Source organism: Lithobates pipiens, unplaced genomic scaffold (assembly GCF_037356315.1).
Source record: "Lithobates pipiens isolate NorthernLeopardFrog02 unplaced genomic scaffold, aLitPip1_a1.2 Scaffold_18, whole genome shotgun sequence".
Lineage (NCBI taxonomy): Eukaryota > Metazoa > Chordata > Amphibia > Anura > Ranidae > Lithobates > Lithobates pipiens.
Window position 1 is genome coordinate 100,140,416 of NW_027507758.1, and position 17,230 is coordinate 100,157,645.

The window sequence follows — 17,230 nt, forward strand, 5'->3', positions numbered from 1 at the left end:
CACATATTTCCCAACTGTGTCTCATATACTGGAGTTAGGCTTGATATAGCCTTTGATGACTAGGTTAAACAGGTTTAGGATTCATGCTAGGCATTAAGATAAGTGGTTATAAAGTAATGGTAGGTGTATTGGTGACAAGCTATTAGTATAAGAAAACTGCCAGTATAATTGTAAGGTGGCTAGCACTTTTACAACAATTTAATAAATTGTTATAACAAAAACCATGCATAGCCCCATATAGTAGCTTAAAATGCACATTCTTATATTTTACATTAGTGAAAATTTGAACCAGATGAAAGAGCGAGGAAGGTTAGCTAATCCATATGCCATAGAAAGGGTATTCAACATCCTTGAAGAAATGGGTAATTGAGTTGAAGGCCACAAAGCTAGACATAACCAGTTATCACACTAGTTCTGAAGAAAAGTCATGTTTAAAAAGTAAAATACCAACTGTCTTTTGAAATGCCATGATTCCCTAAAGTCCTGTTATAGAGTTCTAAATTCCAAGTACTGTATCTCTGTATCTACATGCAAAGGACAAAGGGTCAAAGACATACTTTTTCCTTAGTTAAGAGTCTTCTTACATTTTATTACAAGACCCTAGGGAAGGATCTCTATTAAATTCCATTCTTTACCAATCAAAGGCTTATAATTTTAAAAGAAAAAGCCATATGTATTAATGTGATTATGATCACATGAAATGATAGAGCGTGTTGTGTTTCTCAAACCTGATTACTGTCAAGTGGATGGCTTAACCTTGCTTATCTACTTACTTGTAAGCAAAGGTGATTGACCAAATGATTACATTTTTTTTTAACAAGATCATATTAAGCAAATTATTTTTCTTGTTACTATCACAGCAATTAAATAAAATAAAAATAAATAAATAAAATAAAAAAAACACCACCCCTTCTTATGTTAAAATATTTTATGTTATAGTCATTCTATGTCTTTATGGCATACTGTATTTTGTTTGAACGTTAAAAATAAAAATGTAGCACACATGCAGTTGATATTCTGAATTTCTTAAAATGCAAATAACACAAGATCAAATCTTTGAAAGATGGATTTTGATAAATATTTTGTTTAGGATTAAAAGTATAATTTCATAACTATTTGTATCTTTTAGTAAATCAACCCTACTAAGTACAAATGTTTTTGATGGCTTCAATTTTACTTATTTACACTTTTGTAATTTTATATTTGATGAATGCTTGATAAATCCCCCCTCAAAAAATTAGCCATTTAAAGTCAAGCCAAAAACTTGAAAAGATTTGGGTACAATTATTACTTCCTCCTAATGTGTACTGCTATCCATTAGGATTTAGGGCTTTTGTACATTGGGCATTGCTGTCAAATGTTGACTTTTGCATTCAATCCGCTGACCTGTATTTAAAGGGTTAGTTCAACTTTGCAAAAAAAAAAAAAAAACTGTCTATGCAGGTAAATGGTGCCTGTGGATGAAAAAAACTGTGGAGCTTTAACCAAAGTTAAATAATGCCCTTGATAATGGTGTTGGCCATTTACATAATTCCCAAACCCTGGGCAAAAAACTCCCAGTGATGGCATCATCCTATCCTGCCTTGTTGCTATAATGTTGCTAAGCCACTTCTAGCCAGCTTGAACCCTATTGCATGTACTCTCTCTCCCCTGCTGCAGTAGTTCTGAGTTTAGCAATGTTGAGATAGAGGAGATAGTGGACCACACATATGCAGGGGTTTGAGAGTTCGGTCCTGTGATGGTACAGATGGGCAGTATTGTCTTAACAACATTTTAACAACAAGGCAGAATGGGATTGGGCTATTTCTGTGAGTTTTTCAGCCAGGCTTCAGAAGCTATGTAAATGGCCTACACCTATAGCAAGAGCATTATGCAAATTTGATCAAAGCTGAACAGTTTGCTTTTATCTACAGATGCCTCCTATCTTAATATGCATTTTTTGTAAAAGGTGAACTACCCCTTTAAGGTGTGCTTCAAATGCAGGCAAACAATGCCCCTATACACAAGCCTTTACCCTCATTTTCTGTTCGAAGACAAAAGTTTTGCTACACATGTGGAAATACTGCTTCAGGGACACAGACGGAAACAAAACTGTTGATGTAGTGCTAGTCTTCCCTTACTCCACTAAAAAATAAAAAATAAAATTTATTTCTGTTGCTATTATAGTAATATTATAGTAATACCCTCACTTCCTTTCTGGTAAAACATCAGCAGATAGCAGTAGAATCCTGACATTTAACCCTTTGTTATTCCATCCAAAACAAAAAAAAGTTTACTGTATGAGGTATTTACATCATTAACCACTTGCTGGCCAGCCGCCCGCCCAAAATGCACTGCGGGCGAGTGGCCACTGTAGGCAAAGCATCGTACATCACTGCCTACTTCCAGGTTTAGGACGTCCGCATGCATGCCCCTCACCCAACACCCACTGAGATTGTACACAGCGGGAGCCTGTCAGCAAGTCCCAGCCAATGATTTACGGCTGGGACCTGCTGATCGGCTGTGTGCATAAACAACACAGAGCTCTTTACAGAGTAAGTGATCTGTCAGTATCTCATCCCTGCAAAGGGATGAGAAACTGAGAGATCCAGTAGTAAAATCAGTACACTTTACACACATTACACATGTTATTCACAGATTTAAGTCCTTAATCTCTCAGGATGTTAACCCCTTCCCAGTCAGTGTCATTGATCATTATTACAGTGTATAGTATTACCACCGATACTGGATATGTCATATGTGGATATGTGGCAGTTGTGGATATGTCATATGTGGATATGTGTCATATGTGGATATGTGGATATGTGGCAGTTAGTCAGTTCCCACCCGCGTCAGTTAGTTAGTGTCAGATTGCTTGCCGCACTACCGCAGTCCCATTATAAGTGCCTGATCACTGCCATTAGTAGTATCAAAAAAATAAAAATTCCAGGATATATACCATAGTTTGTAGGTGCTATAACTTTTACACACACCAATATATATTATATTATATAATATATATATATATATATATATATATATATATATATATATATATATATATATATATATATATATATATAATATTCAATATACACTTATTGGAATTTGCTTAAAAGAGAAGAATGGGTTTGGCATTTTTTCCCCTGGTCATACTTACCTAGGTGGATGCAGCATCAGACCGATGCTGCATCTGTCCCCCATCGCCTCTTCACTGAGAACTGAGCTATCAAACATCGCCAATGGTTGGTTCTTACAGATCCCCGAGCAGAGAGCTGCTGCTTGTCAACAGCAGCTCCCCTGCTCTGCTCCTCCATGCTCATTGGAGCACTGACCTGTGGAGGGGCGGGGAGTGGCCATCTCAGTGTCTCGCTGAGAGGCTGAGACGCCTATCAGTCCAGGCACCTGGCGGATCCAGACTTCCAGAGTCGGGATGACGTGGTGCTTGGACTGGTCTTGGTAATGTCAGTAGAGAGAGGAATTCAGACCGATCTTTGCTGAAAATGGGCCACAGGAGTGCAAAATGAATTGCACTCCTGTGATTCATAGGAGAAGCCCTGAATGAGCTCAGGCTGCACTTCTCCTTTAATCAAAAACATATAGAAGTCATTTTGGTCAACATTTATGCAATTATATTTTTTTATTGCATACTGTATGTTTAAATAAAAAATATTGTTTTTCTTTTCTTTTATCCTTTATATTATAAAATAAAAACCCATTGGTGATCAAATATCACCAAAAGAAAGCTCTATTTGTGTTGAAAAAAGGGTATACACTTCATTTGGGTACAGTGTTGCATGAACGCGCAATTGCTGGTTAAACTAGCGCAGTGCCGAATAGCAAAAAATTGAACGGTCATGAAGCTGGTAAAATCTTCCAGAGCTCAAGTGGATAACGTGTATGTCAAGCCAAAACTTATCTTGTTTCCAAAACAGTTTTAGAGAAGAGGATAGAAAACCCTGTTGGAGATTTACTGGTGTCTATGGCTCTTTACCCTCACATTCTGTCCTGTCCTACCACATACGAAGTGAACAGGACATTTAAACAGCGACACAAACTAGAAAAAATGTTTATGGCTTGACGTGCCCTTTACGGAAACAGGGATTTTGCACGGCTCTAAGTTAAATTTTCTATTGGGGCCCATAGGAATCCAGATAACATTTGAATGCAATATGTAACTTTTTATCTATTCATCTACTACTGCTCAGAAGTTGTTTGAGGTCTGTTTGTTGGCCACAGTCATTAACAAATAAGCTACTGTAATTACGGTTGCTGATTACAGTACATTTTTTCTCAGATGCTTAGGAAGATGTAGTGTTGTTACCTTTACCACCATCTGTTTAGTCTCTAGTTTATGCCGCACGATCTATGTCCCAGTCTTGTTCAATAAAAGAATGTAAAAATAATTTATAAGGGATAATCTTTATTTTTTTAATTAAATGTTAACAAGTATTACTTTTAAAAACTATACACAGAATGTAAACCCCAGTCCAAATGAAGCCATGGGTCCGGAGAGAGCTAGCTAAACAGTGATCTGCAGTAATATTGACTTTGAATACCACGAAGAGGTACAATTCTGAGGAACCACAAATTGTTGCCATTGGTTTTCCATATTTTAAATAGTAAAATGACGTCAAAATACAATGTACAGCATCTTAATTAAATGATTTCTAAGTGATATCTGTATTGTGATATTCAGCAATATCTGTATAGAACAAAGGACCATCATTTGCATATGAATCAGGCTGACTAACAAGTAAAGAGTGTGTGTGTCCTCTTTGTATAATTTTCTGTTTAAAGATTTATATTTATATATTAAGTATAAGTAAGTCTAATATATATATATATATATATATATATATATATATATATATATATATATATATATATATTTGTATAAGTATAAGTAAGAAAAAAATGTATTGCAACAAAGAGATAGAAATATACTACAAAGGGAAATAGGATATAACAATGCATATTACACCAGAAGTTTTCACTATAGAAAGTACATTCTATTCTCAAAACAGTATGTGTGTTTATTTATATGGTAGTAGTAGGACACTACTACTAACAGAGTACAGCAGTCCTGATCTCTGGAGATGTGGACCAGTTTGAATGTAGCAGTCTGGATCTCCAGGGTGCTGTCAGAGCAGGGACTTCCCATAGTAGCAAAACACTTATAACACATTAAATTGGTAGTAACAGCTGATTATAACTATTCTGAAAAAGTTTCCTAATTCCTGTCCTTCCTGTCCTACCTGTCCAACATAGCCCGTATAAAAAACAAAATTCTGTGTACAGTACAAACCTTTTATAATCTTGTCTGCTGTCAGTGATCCCTCCTCTCTCCTGCAGCAACTGCTCTCTGACACAAGAGAGCAGAGGGATAACATGACTGGGCCAGACAGGATTAAAAAAGGTATGTACACAGACCTTCTTTATACAGGCTATGCAAGATAGGTAGGAGGAGGGGGGAGAAAATGGCGCGGGTGTGTGTGATGACGCACAAGTGTGGCTATTTTAGACAGCTTCCCGTTTGCGCCTGTTTCCTGCTGTTTTGCCTGATTACCTGTTTTGACCCTTGGCCTGCCTTACGGACTGTCTTGATTGATCACCCGAATTTGACCCATGGCCTGCCTCACGGACTTTCTTGCCTGATTTTATGGATCTGACCTTTGGCCTGCTTCATGGACTTGCTATTCCGTTACCTGATCTCCTGTTATTTCCTGGACTATTCACTACCATGCACAGGAACATCAGCCAGTTCCTGATCCCCAGCAACTCACTGCTCAACTCCTCAGCTTCTCCAGGAACCTACATCCTCTGGTGGCCAGTGCTTCTGTGTGCCACTCGCTCCCTGTACCACCTCTGGGGGACAAGGTGCACGTAGTTGCAAGGGCTAACCGCTCTCGGCATCTCAGCCTCGGTAAGTACTTGTTGTGACACCTGCTGATCAAAACGAGTTCACCCAGTATGAAAAGGTTTGTCTACAGGAGCCTAACATTGCACCCATGATCCAGATCCACTGATCATAGGTGCAATGCTTTCCTGGAGGAAAAAATAATAAATGCACATTTGTTATGCAAAAATATGCGCATCTATTATTTTTTTCCCCAAAGGTAAACTTATCCTTTAACCACTTCAGTCCCTGGAAGATTTTTTTTTGTACTAAAAAATACTATAAAAAATTTGCTAATCTCCAACATAGTGCCCAAAACCTACTGAAGTCTATGGGAGGCACATGTTGTAATTATTTTAAAACTTCTGGATGCCATGGCAGAAAATGCGCTAAAAAAACAACAACAAAAAGCAACCTAAAATAACAGCGTAGTGGGTAGCAGGTCTTTGTTTATAAGGCTCAAAATGAAAACATAAAAAATACACAATTCCTTTAACTAGCATGCTTAGGAAATGTCTAAAACCTGCCCATGCAGTGGAGCAATTGTAGGATGTATTCTAGCAAAAGTGGTGTTAAAAAAGCCACTCTATAGCATTTCTGATCTTTGGCCTACTTCTGTTTGTAAACAGAGCGGCCAGAGAATACTGGATAACATCACTGATCACATATGGCCATGATCATTTATGGTCAATAATGTCAGCCAGCATCCATGGCTGGTCTGTTGACAATAATTAAGAGTTGAATTCTTAAAATATATACATATTAACTAAAAATAATTGTGCTGAAAAATATTAATAAGCACAATTGACAATTTTTATTGTCTACTAATTCACACAGTGGTGAACGAGCACATATGTGTCCATGGATGGTCTGATAAATGAACATGCTTTTGCCAATTGGAAAATTAGAAAAATCCCTGCCCCCCAATGGCAATAATAACTTACTTTTAGAAAATCCTGATCTTTGGGCCATATTGACTTCCACCTTCCCTACTCTACTCTTCCATCGAAATGCAGGAGGACACAGATATCAGAAAGTTCATGAAATTTGTGTAGAACATCTACTAATTGAACTAGACAGGTTGTAGTGAAGTGAACTAAAAGGAGTATAAAACAGTAAACTAAATTTACCTTAAGGTAAACATTTTCGAGGACAAATATGAGGATTGCCATTGCTGATGCTTTCATGAAGGTGCTAGTTGCATGCCTGGTATGCTGACCCTTTTAGCTTTAATACCAAATGACAGTCAGGGTACAATCAGAAGTTCATATCTGCACACTTGTTCTGGATTAGCGAATTAAGGTATAAAAGTAAGAGAGCCAGCATGCCAATCAAGAAACTAGCGTTTGCAAAATGCAGGGTCACATGCTGCAGGTTCCATATTTCTTACAGGAAAATAAAATAAAATATTTGTATTTGAGCCATATGTAATTCCCATAAAAATAAGCACACCCACCTCTATACAAGGATTGCCAGATTAGTGAAATAAACGGCAGTGGGGTGGGCTGTATAGTAAAAATAAATTGAGCCATTCCGCAGGTACTTTTAGTTTTGACTGGACTATTGGGAGGCATGAAGATCTTCAGGAACTAATGTTTCTTAAACCAAGTTGTTCATACAAAACTATGAAAGTGATCATGAACATTGTTCCTTTTGAATATTATTATTATTTAAGATGCAATAAAAAAAATGGATGTAAAAAATAAAAATTGTTGCCCACAGTGACCAACTACATTTGGCCTTTTTATTCTCTTTGAGAATTAAACAAAAATTCCTATTCGCCACACTTGTCAACAAATTACTTCCTTACATTTTCTTTTCTCCCAATTTTTTAACATAACTTTGGTGCACATGAAACTCCTGGGCAAGAGTAAAAGAACTGACAGGTTGTGTCAATGCAAGGCGACAACACAGAAAGAAACACTTACTGAAATGATGGATATGTGCAAGGCTGAATTCTGTAGGGGGTTCTCAAGTAATGTGGTGAAAAATTAGCATAAATTAGCAGTACAATACATTTTCTGATGTCTGCGGGAAGGAATAGCAGAGAGAGGATGCATTCCACAAATCATCACAAAGTGTAAATGTTAAAATGATGTTATTCCAACACCAAATATGTTATTTTATTCTTCCAAAATAATTGGCAGGACAAGTAAAAGAGGAATTTCATAGTAACATTGAGCTAAATCTATGTAGTTCTAACACAAAATATATTAGTTGAATTCTAACAAGACAATTGTTGGAGACAATTTAAATTATAACACAGTAGCAAAGGAAAACTTTTATGAAGAATACACAGTATCTCACAAAAGTGAGTACACCCCTCACATTTTTGTAAATATTTAATTATATCTTTTCATGTGACAACACTGAAGACATGACACGTTGCTACAATATAAAGTAGTGAGTGTACAGCTTTTATAACAGTGTAAATTTACTGCAGAGGACTCCAGTGACAACCTGTGAAGCTTTGGTGAACTCCATGCTCCAGAGGGCTAGGGCAGTGCTGGACAATAATGGTGGCGGCACAGAATATTGACATGTACTATTGAGTGTACGCACCATGGTGAACTTCCATTGACCAGTATGAGAGAGTAAGAGTGATAACACCAAATTTAAAACACCTTCTCCCCATTCACAGCTGAGATCTTGTAACACTAACAAGTCACAGGACACCAGGGAGGGAAAATTGATAATTTGGCCTAATTTGGACATTTTCACTTAGGGGTGTATTTACTTTTGTTGCCAGTGGTTTAGACATTAATGGCTGTGTGTTGAGTTATTTTGAGGGAACAGCAAATTTACACTGTTATACAAGCTATACACTGACTACTTTACATTTTAGCAAAGTGTAATTTCTTCAGTGTCGTCACATGAAAATTTATAAAAAAAATTTTACAAAGATGTGAGGGGTGTACTCACGTTTGTGAAATACTGTAAATATATCTATGTATACATTTTTTAAATGTCCTTGAATCCTCGGGTTGTAAAGGAAAAGTTCTCTTTTAGCGCCCACTCACCTTAGTATGCATTACTACAACACATGGGAACGCATTGTACACACTGCATAGTAGAGTGCAACACATGCCCTATGGCAGTACACAACAAAATACATGCTGTGCATTATGCTGGGACACATTACTAAAAAAGGGTCAGTTGCACTTTTTCACTTGTTTACGGTGCATTGGCAGCATCCATGGTTAAAATCATTATATTAATTTCTTCAATAACTTTAATTTATTGCTAGCCTACTCCTGCTAACGTGAATGATCTCACAGTTTGCAAACTTACTTGCTGACGAATCCCACACATTTAATTTTGTAACACGTATTCACTATGCCTTGTGAATAAGCAATGCTGTGCCACACGTTTCACAAAACCTGCCTTAGAAACTACAGAAAAGCTAAGAGGAAGAATTTCAGGAGGCGCAGTCAGTAAAGGAATCCTTGTATTAATCTGAACAATTTGTAAACTTTTTTAAGATTGCCACACATCTACTTTTTTTTATCTTGAATTCTGTGACATGTATTGACTATGCCCTGGGAGTAGGCACTCTGTGCCACAAAATTCACAGGGTCTGCCTTCTGAACAGAGGAGCTGAGAGGAGGAGTTTCAGGATGCAGTATAAGAATCACTGCGAATCACTGCTAGATGTTCTAAAATGAAAGTATCTTCTGTGACCACAGAGCTCCTTTAAAGCATCATAACAGTTCCCTCTGTTCTCACTGCCGGGACTTAGGATCTGACTTGTGAGACCCCAAGTCTCGTGACATGTGAAATCCCATGTTAGTCAATGAAAGCTGTCTTAATTAGCACTACTGAAGTCGCAACAACTTTAGAAAAAGTCCCTGTACTACTTCAAGGTGACTTCCATCCGACTTGTGCCCATAGACTTTAATGGAAGTTGCCTCCAAGTTGGATCCTCATCTTAATTGATGTGATTTGTATCCGACATTACAGGAAGATTACACAGGCATTCCGAGGCTGCCACTTTGCATAAAATGTCTTAAGGACATTTCTATGTTGGTAAGTAATTTTTTCTCGTATTAGCATATTATTTACTAATTCCACCCATCCTTTCCCCGCTGGTACTTTTGGAGTTATCCAGAATCTCACAATCGTCTTTCATGATAGAATAGGCACAGAACTGCGGTGTGGCCGCTCGTCGAGAGAGAGGGTACCTCCAGTGCACCAAGGAGACAAACCGCAGGGTCCTGCGGAACAGGAAATGAAAATACCTGGGTAATGGTTGCTGAAACATAATGCCAATATCTAAACAATTGTGGACATTTCCACATCATATGCAATAGATCTCCTTCATCTCTATTACATTTTGGACATAGCGGGGAATCTCTGAATCCCCATTTATGTAGTTTGGATGGTGTCCTGTAAACTCTTTGTAATAAAAAATAAATGTGATAACCTATGTGACGTAGAGACTGACACCAGGGGGGCAGAAGTTAGACTTAGCTCCCATTTTTCTCCGTCAATGGGACCCAGATCTTTTTCCCACCCCCTTCTACAGGGTAATGTTGAATTGAGTAGTCTAGCATATATTTTCGAGATCATGCCTTTCCTTTCTTCCGACATTAGCACATCGGTCATCAGAGGATGTGTCACCGTCGCAAGGGAGGATAATCTAAGTTTGCCTTGTACTGCATGCCTTAGTTGCAGGTACTGGTAGAATTGTGTTCTAGGAATTGTGAACTCATCTTGTATTTCTTTAAAAGATTTAAATATAGTACCATTGAACAACTGAGTAATGCACCGCACACCCAATGTCTCCCATTGTTTAAAGTTTTTAAGTTGATACAGTTCCTTGTAATATTTGTTCTTCCGTATGGGAGTGAACGAGCAGGCTCCTCTTATTTTCATGATGGATCTGATGTATCTCCACAGAATGTTCAATAGCACTATCATAGGGAGAGTTTATGGTAAATGTGTCAGTCCTGCCTCCAGGTGCGACAGGGCTGAGAGTAGGGAGTCTTGAGGGACCAGTAGAAACCTAATGGGGTCACTAACATCTATTCCCCCCCAGTTACCTAGGTGTTGAATCTGGGAGGCTAAAAAATAATATCTAGCATGAGGGACCGCTAGGCCACCTTGGTCTTTTGCTAGTTGTAACGAATGTAAACTAATCCATGTAGGCTTATTTCCCCATATTAAATCTCTGAATTGTGCGTCTATTTGTATAAACAATTTATGTGGGATCCTTATGGGGGTGTTGTGAAATACATATAGAAATTGTGGGGCCTACACCATTTTAATCAGTTTCGCCCTCCCGGTAACAGAAAGAGGCAACGTCACCCATGTGGAGCATTTCAATCGGAACTTACAGAGTAAGGGAACCAAATTTAAGGTGACATATTGGTTGGGGTCTGATGTCACCTGTATGCCGAGGTAGCGAAATTCACCCACCGTGAGTATGTCTTTTGCACACTCAGGTAGGGGTCATGGTAGGGGATCTAGGAGAAAATGTATCGATTTGTTCCAATTAATACTGAACCCCAACAACTCTCCAAATTCGGCTATTAAGTGCATTGCATTCTTCAGTGAGCTGTTGGTTCCTCCAAGGTAAATTAAAGTGTCATCAGCATATAAAGAGATGACATCTTGTCTGGGACCCCAGTGGAAGCCAGTAATATTTTGTGAAGCTCTGACATGAATGGCTAGAGGCTCAAGTGGTAGGGCAAACAACAGGGGTGACAATGGACACCCCTGTCGAATGCCCCTGAAGAGTCTGAAAGGTTCCAATACTTCTCCATTAATTTGAATTCTTGCTGATGGGGTATTATAAAGTAGTTGGAGCCATTTCAAAAAAGATGAAAATCTTGTCAGTGTTTCCCAAAGGTATGGCCATTCTACGCTGTCAAATGCTTTCGCTGCGTCTAGAGATAGAATGGCCCTATTCCCCGGATTGTCTGTAGGGAGTTGTAGATTGAGAAACAATCTGCGTAGGTTTTGGGCTGTTGATCTAATTGGTATGAAGCCAGACTGATCCCTATGTATCACTGTTTGAATACATTTGGCCAGTCTGTTAGCCAAAACTCTGGCCAGCAGCTTAACATCAAATGTAAGTAATGAAATAGGTCTATATGAGTCTGGGGACAAGGCATTTTTACCAGGTTTCAATAAGACTACTATCTGTGATTCACTCATAGATGGGGGGAGCTTTCCGGTTTCGAAAGCTCTGTTGTATATATTTTGTTTGAAAAGGGAGGTCAAAAGACCCGGGAGTGGATCAGGGGTTGGCAGGAGCGACAGCCAGAAGGGATTAAGCTTCCACAGACTGCTACCCCTGACCACCCCTAATCGTAAATCTATTGAAAATGGTGAGTGGTCAGTTATCTGTCTAGCGTGGTATTGTGAGGAGTCAACCATGGGTAACATACATTAGTTTCCCAGCCCTAAATCAATCCGTGATAAGCCTCCTATTGAAGCTGATTGTCAGGAATACACTTTAGCGTCAGGGTTACGCATTCTCCAAGCGTCTGTAAGGCCCATCTCCAGAAGAAGGTGGGCAAACGGTGTAGGCTGTTGCTTGCTTTGTAACCTGTCCCCTACGGGCACCCAATTTGTCTTTCTCTAAATCAATATAATTGTTGAAATTCCCTATTACCAATATTGGTATTCCCGGGAAACGAGACATATAATCCGCCAGTAATGTGAGGAGGCTAGCCGAGAACGGAGGAGGAATATATAACCCTGCTATTATGCATTTTGTCCCATAGAGGGAACACAATAAGAATACATAGCGACCTTTTGGATCAATTTTCTTTTCTAGAGGAGAGAATTGCATCCCTCTTTTCATCAGGATACTCACTCCCCTCGAGTACACTGATTAAGTGGAGTGATATTGGTGACAAAACTGTCTTTGCTCAAATAACGGGGTGGATGTCGAGGGCAGATGAGTCTAGGAAGGTGAATATTTAGCAAAGCGGGCTGCACTGTGGGGAGTGGGAAGATTTAAAAGTGAACTTATCTTTTATAGATTACCAACGACTAAAAAAGAACACTGTTCAGGTACAAAATTGCTTCCAAAATGTAAACAATTCTGGAGCTATGGTGAACTGTGAGATGCCAATGCTGAAATGATTGAAATGCCCAAGATAAGATTTAGGTTCCCCCGTCCAAAAACCAAAATAAAGATTAGACCCTAAACTTTTCTTTGACCATTGGCAAAATACATTTAGGTGTGATAGATATAACATGGGGTGAGATACATACAGATTTTTTTTAAAACTTTAGGGAACAACTTGTGGGGAATCTAATAAACTACAATTATCTATTTAATATTAGTCAAAAGCAAGTGTATGCAATCATAAGCACAGAAAACAAACTATTAAAAAAAAAAAATAGAAACTAAAGAAAATTAATAGATATAACACATTTATCAACACCCCTTGAAATTTTGCTTACTTTACAAAATAATGACTACGGAAAAGATAACTTTAAATTTGCTGCGAAAGCTGCATTTTTTTATACTGCTGGACTGCTTATTTTAATTTCTAAAAAAATATTTTTTGCTTTAAGATTAGCTTTTTCAATTTTACTGTCAGGAAAATTGATATTTACATGTGTTATACAACTGCTAAATAATTAGGCTTTTTATTTTTATTTTAAAAGACTGTTTCAAAGATATTTAAAGAAAAAAAAATGAAGGATGAGCTTCTACCAAAGTATTTACATATTTTGTTTCTACAAGGTAGGAAATTATCTCCATTGAATTTAGTTTTAACAACATCAATAGACATTTTTTTATTAAATTAGGATATTGATTTTATAATTTCAACCATTATGTTTTTGCATCAATATCATCAGATGACAGAAAATGTAGTTACAGCTTCCTTATTGATCTAAGACATTGTGCTCTAAAGTACTCCTGTGACTGTATTATAAGCTTAAACCTGATTTTCTGTGCTACACTAGAAGTCTCTGCTCATGGGGGATCTACATAGACTGTTTAAAGGTTTGTGCAATTGTATTCTTTCTCAGTATAAACCATTTCACTACAGTAGTGATACCTGCTAATGTAAATGGTGTGAGGCTTTTTTTTAACCACCTTACTACCAGCCTAGAGGCGATTCAGTTCACATTGTGCGCTATACAAGTATTTCATTCATTCATTCATTCACCACTATACAGAGAAAAATGGCAGGTAGGTGGATGCACCTTTCTGGAGTGAATTCTTTTTTTTAAACAGTGCTCTGTTTACTACTGTATGCTACCTGGAATGGGCACAATGCCTGTGATTGTGCTGTCATTAGGCAGATCATAAGACATCCCAAGTTTCCTGCGAGTTGTGGGAGTCTCCCGAATTTGGCTGCGGGCTCACGGACACCCACGAGCCCCGGGCGATCTCCCGGCTGGGCCTGTCACTTAGCCACTGACAGAAGACAGAGCAGCCTGTGCGGCCACCTCAGCCGCTCTCCGGAGTGTCCGTGGTAGGGGAAAAAGTCTAGAATGATAGCCGTCTTTAAGCAGCGCTCCCATCAACTTTACACATTGACATAATTGTATTATATAAATAAATCAAATACTGCTGCTACAAAGTTTATATAATTTAAACAGTTCATATGCTCAAAGATATACAGGTGCTAAAAAAATAGGCAAGACCATAGGAAGGCTGTAGAGGGTGACTCCCGTGGATATAGGTAGAAAATAAGTGCACTTCACATAAAATCTGCCATACGGTGCTCCACACGTCCCCCAAGGGGTTAAACTCACCAGATCACCACGTATAATGAGCCTTACTCCAACTATCAGCACAACCACTTGTGATTTACACTTCCATCATCCAGCAGTAGACAGCAGAGAGTTATGTGTATTGAACCTGCACCTTTTATAGCACAAAAAATAAAAAACCCAGCGGTGATTAAATACCACCATAAGAAAGCTCTATTTGTGTGAAAAAAGGACAACAATTTCATGTGGGTACAGTGTTGCATGACTGAGTAATTGTCATTCAAAATGTGAGAGCATCGAAAGCTGAAAATTGGTCTGGTTATTAAGGGTGTTTAAGTGCCCAGTGGCCAAGTGGTTAGAGGAAGGTAGATTTGAAGAATGAAGGGACATTCATTAACAGCAGACCATAAGCAGGAGTGGTGGCTTCATTAATTTGACTGTGGGATAAACCCTTTCACCTTCCCCTTTTCATCTGTACATTACACATCTTCATCTCATCTCTGTAGTGACTAGTGATGGACGAACTTCCGACGGGACGTTTCGCGAACGCGAAACGCGAACGGACACAAACGTTCGCGAAAACGACCGTTCGCCGCGGGCTCCATTGACTTCAATGGGAGGCGAATTTCGCAAACCTTTAGGTCGAATTTGCGGCCACGGGGTAATTATTAGGGGGTAGCACGTAGTCCCACCACCTGGACAATAGCATAATACATGTATGAGGTGAATTTGGGATCGATAACTACAAGCATTTTTTTTTTATTTGGGAAATTGTTCTGACAATTCAGGACTATGGAGCTAATGAAGGCAATGGAGGAGAGGGAAGGTCAGGGACCAGGGTAGGCAAACAAGAGGGTGCAGGAGATACAGAGCACTGACAGCAGCACCGTAATACAGAGCACTGACATCAGCACCGTGACATACAGCGCTGACAGCAGCTCCGTGACATACAGCGCTGACAGCAGCTCCGTGACATACAGCGCTGACAGCAGCTCCGTGACATACAGCGCTGACAGCAGCTCCGTGACATACAGCGCTGACAGCAGCTCCGTGACATACAGCGCTGACAGCAGCACCGTGACATACAGCGCTGACAGCAGCTCCGTGACATACAGCGCTGACAGCAGCTCCGTGACATACAGCGCTGACAGCAGCTCCGTGACATACAGCACTGACAGCAGCTCCGTGACATACAGCGCTGACAGCAGCTCCGTGACATACAGCGCTGACAGCAGCACCGTGACATACAGCGCTGACAGCAGCTCCGTGACATACAGCGCTGACAGCAGCTCCGTGACATACAGCGCTGACAGCAGCTCCGTGACATACAGCGCTGACAGCAGCTCCGTGACATACAGCGCTGACAGCAGCACCGTGACATACAGCGCTGACAGCAGCTCCGTGACATACAGCGCTGACAGCAGCTCCGTGACATACAGCGCTGACAGCAGCTCCGTGACATACAGCGCTGACAGCAGCTCCGTGACATACAGCGCTGACAGCAGCTCCGTGACATACAGCGCTGACAGCAGCTCCGTGACATACAGCGCTGACAGCAGCACCGTGACATACAGCGCTGACAGCAGCTCCGTGACATACAGCGCTGACAGCAGCTCCGTGACATACAGCGCTGACAGCAGCTCCGTGACATACAGCACTGACAGCAGCTCCGTGACATACAGCGCTGACAGCAGCTCCGTGACATACAGCGCTGACAGCAGCACCGTGACATACAGCGCTGACAGCAGCTCCGTGACATACAGCGCTGACAGCAGCTCCGTGACATACAGCGCTGACAGCAGCTCCGTGACATACAGCGCTGACAGCAGCTCCGTGACATACAGCGCTGACAGCAGCTCCGTGACATACAGCGCTGACAGCAGCTCCGTGACATACAGCGCTGACAGCAGCTCCGTGACATACAGCGCTGACAGCAGCTCCGTGACATACAGCGCTGACAGCAGCTCCGTGACATACAGCGCTGACAGCAGCACCGTAAGCAGCCCCAGGAGGAAGTCAGCACAGCACAGGGATGGTGTGATCCCCTCATAATAAGAACCCCCAGGAGGAAGTCAGCACAGCACAGGGATGGTGGGAGCCCCTCATAATAAGAACACCCAGGAGGAAGTCAGCACAGCACAGGGATGGTGGGAACCCCTCATAATAAGCAGCCCCAGTAGAAATATGACACCGCTCAACCTCTTCAAAGAGGAGGGTAGGGGCATATAGTACGGTGTGCTTTTTTGGGTCAGGGAAGTGAGCCAAATGAATTAAGAAGGTCTGTGTGCTTGATTCCAAAAATTGTTTATAGACATATACATGGTCTACTGATCACATGTGTTGAATTCCTCCGAGATCCATGCCTCATTCATTTTTAGAAATGTGAGGTAGTTAACACTGTGGTGAGCTAGGCGAGTACGCTTATCGGTCACAATCCCCCCTGCTGCGCTGAACGTCCTTTCGGACAGGACACTGGATGAGGGGCAAGCCAACAGTTCGATTGCAAATTGGGCAAGCTCTGGCCAGAGGTCAAGCCTGCCCACCCAGTAGTCTAGGGGTTCATCACTCCTCAGAGCGTCCACATCGGCCGTTAACCCAATGTAGTCGGACACCTGACGGTCTAGGCGTTCCCTGATGCTGGATCCGGATGACACCTGTCGATGGGTC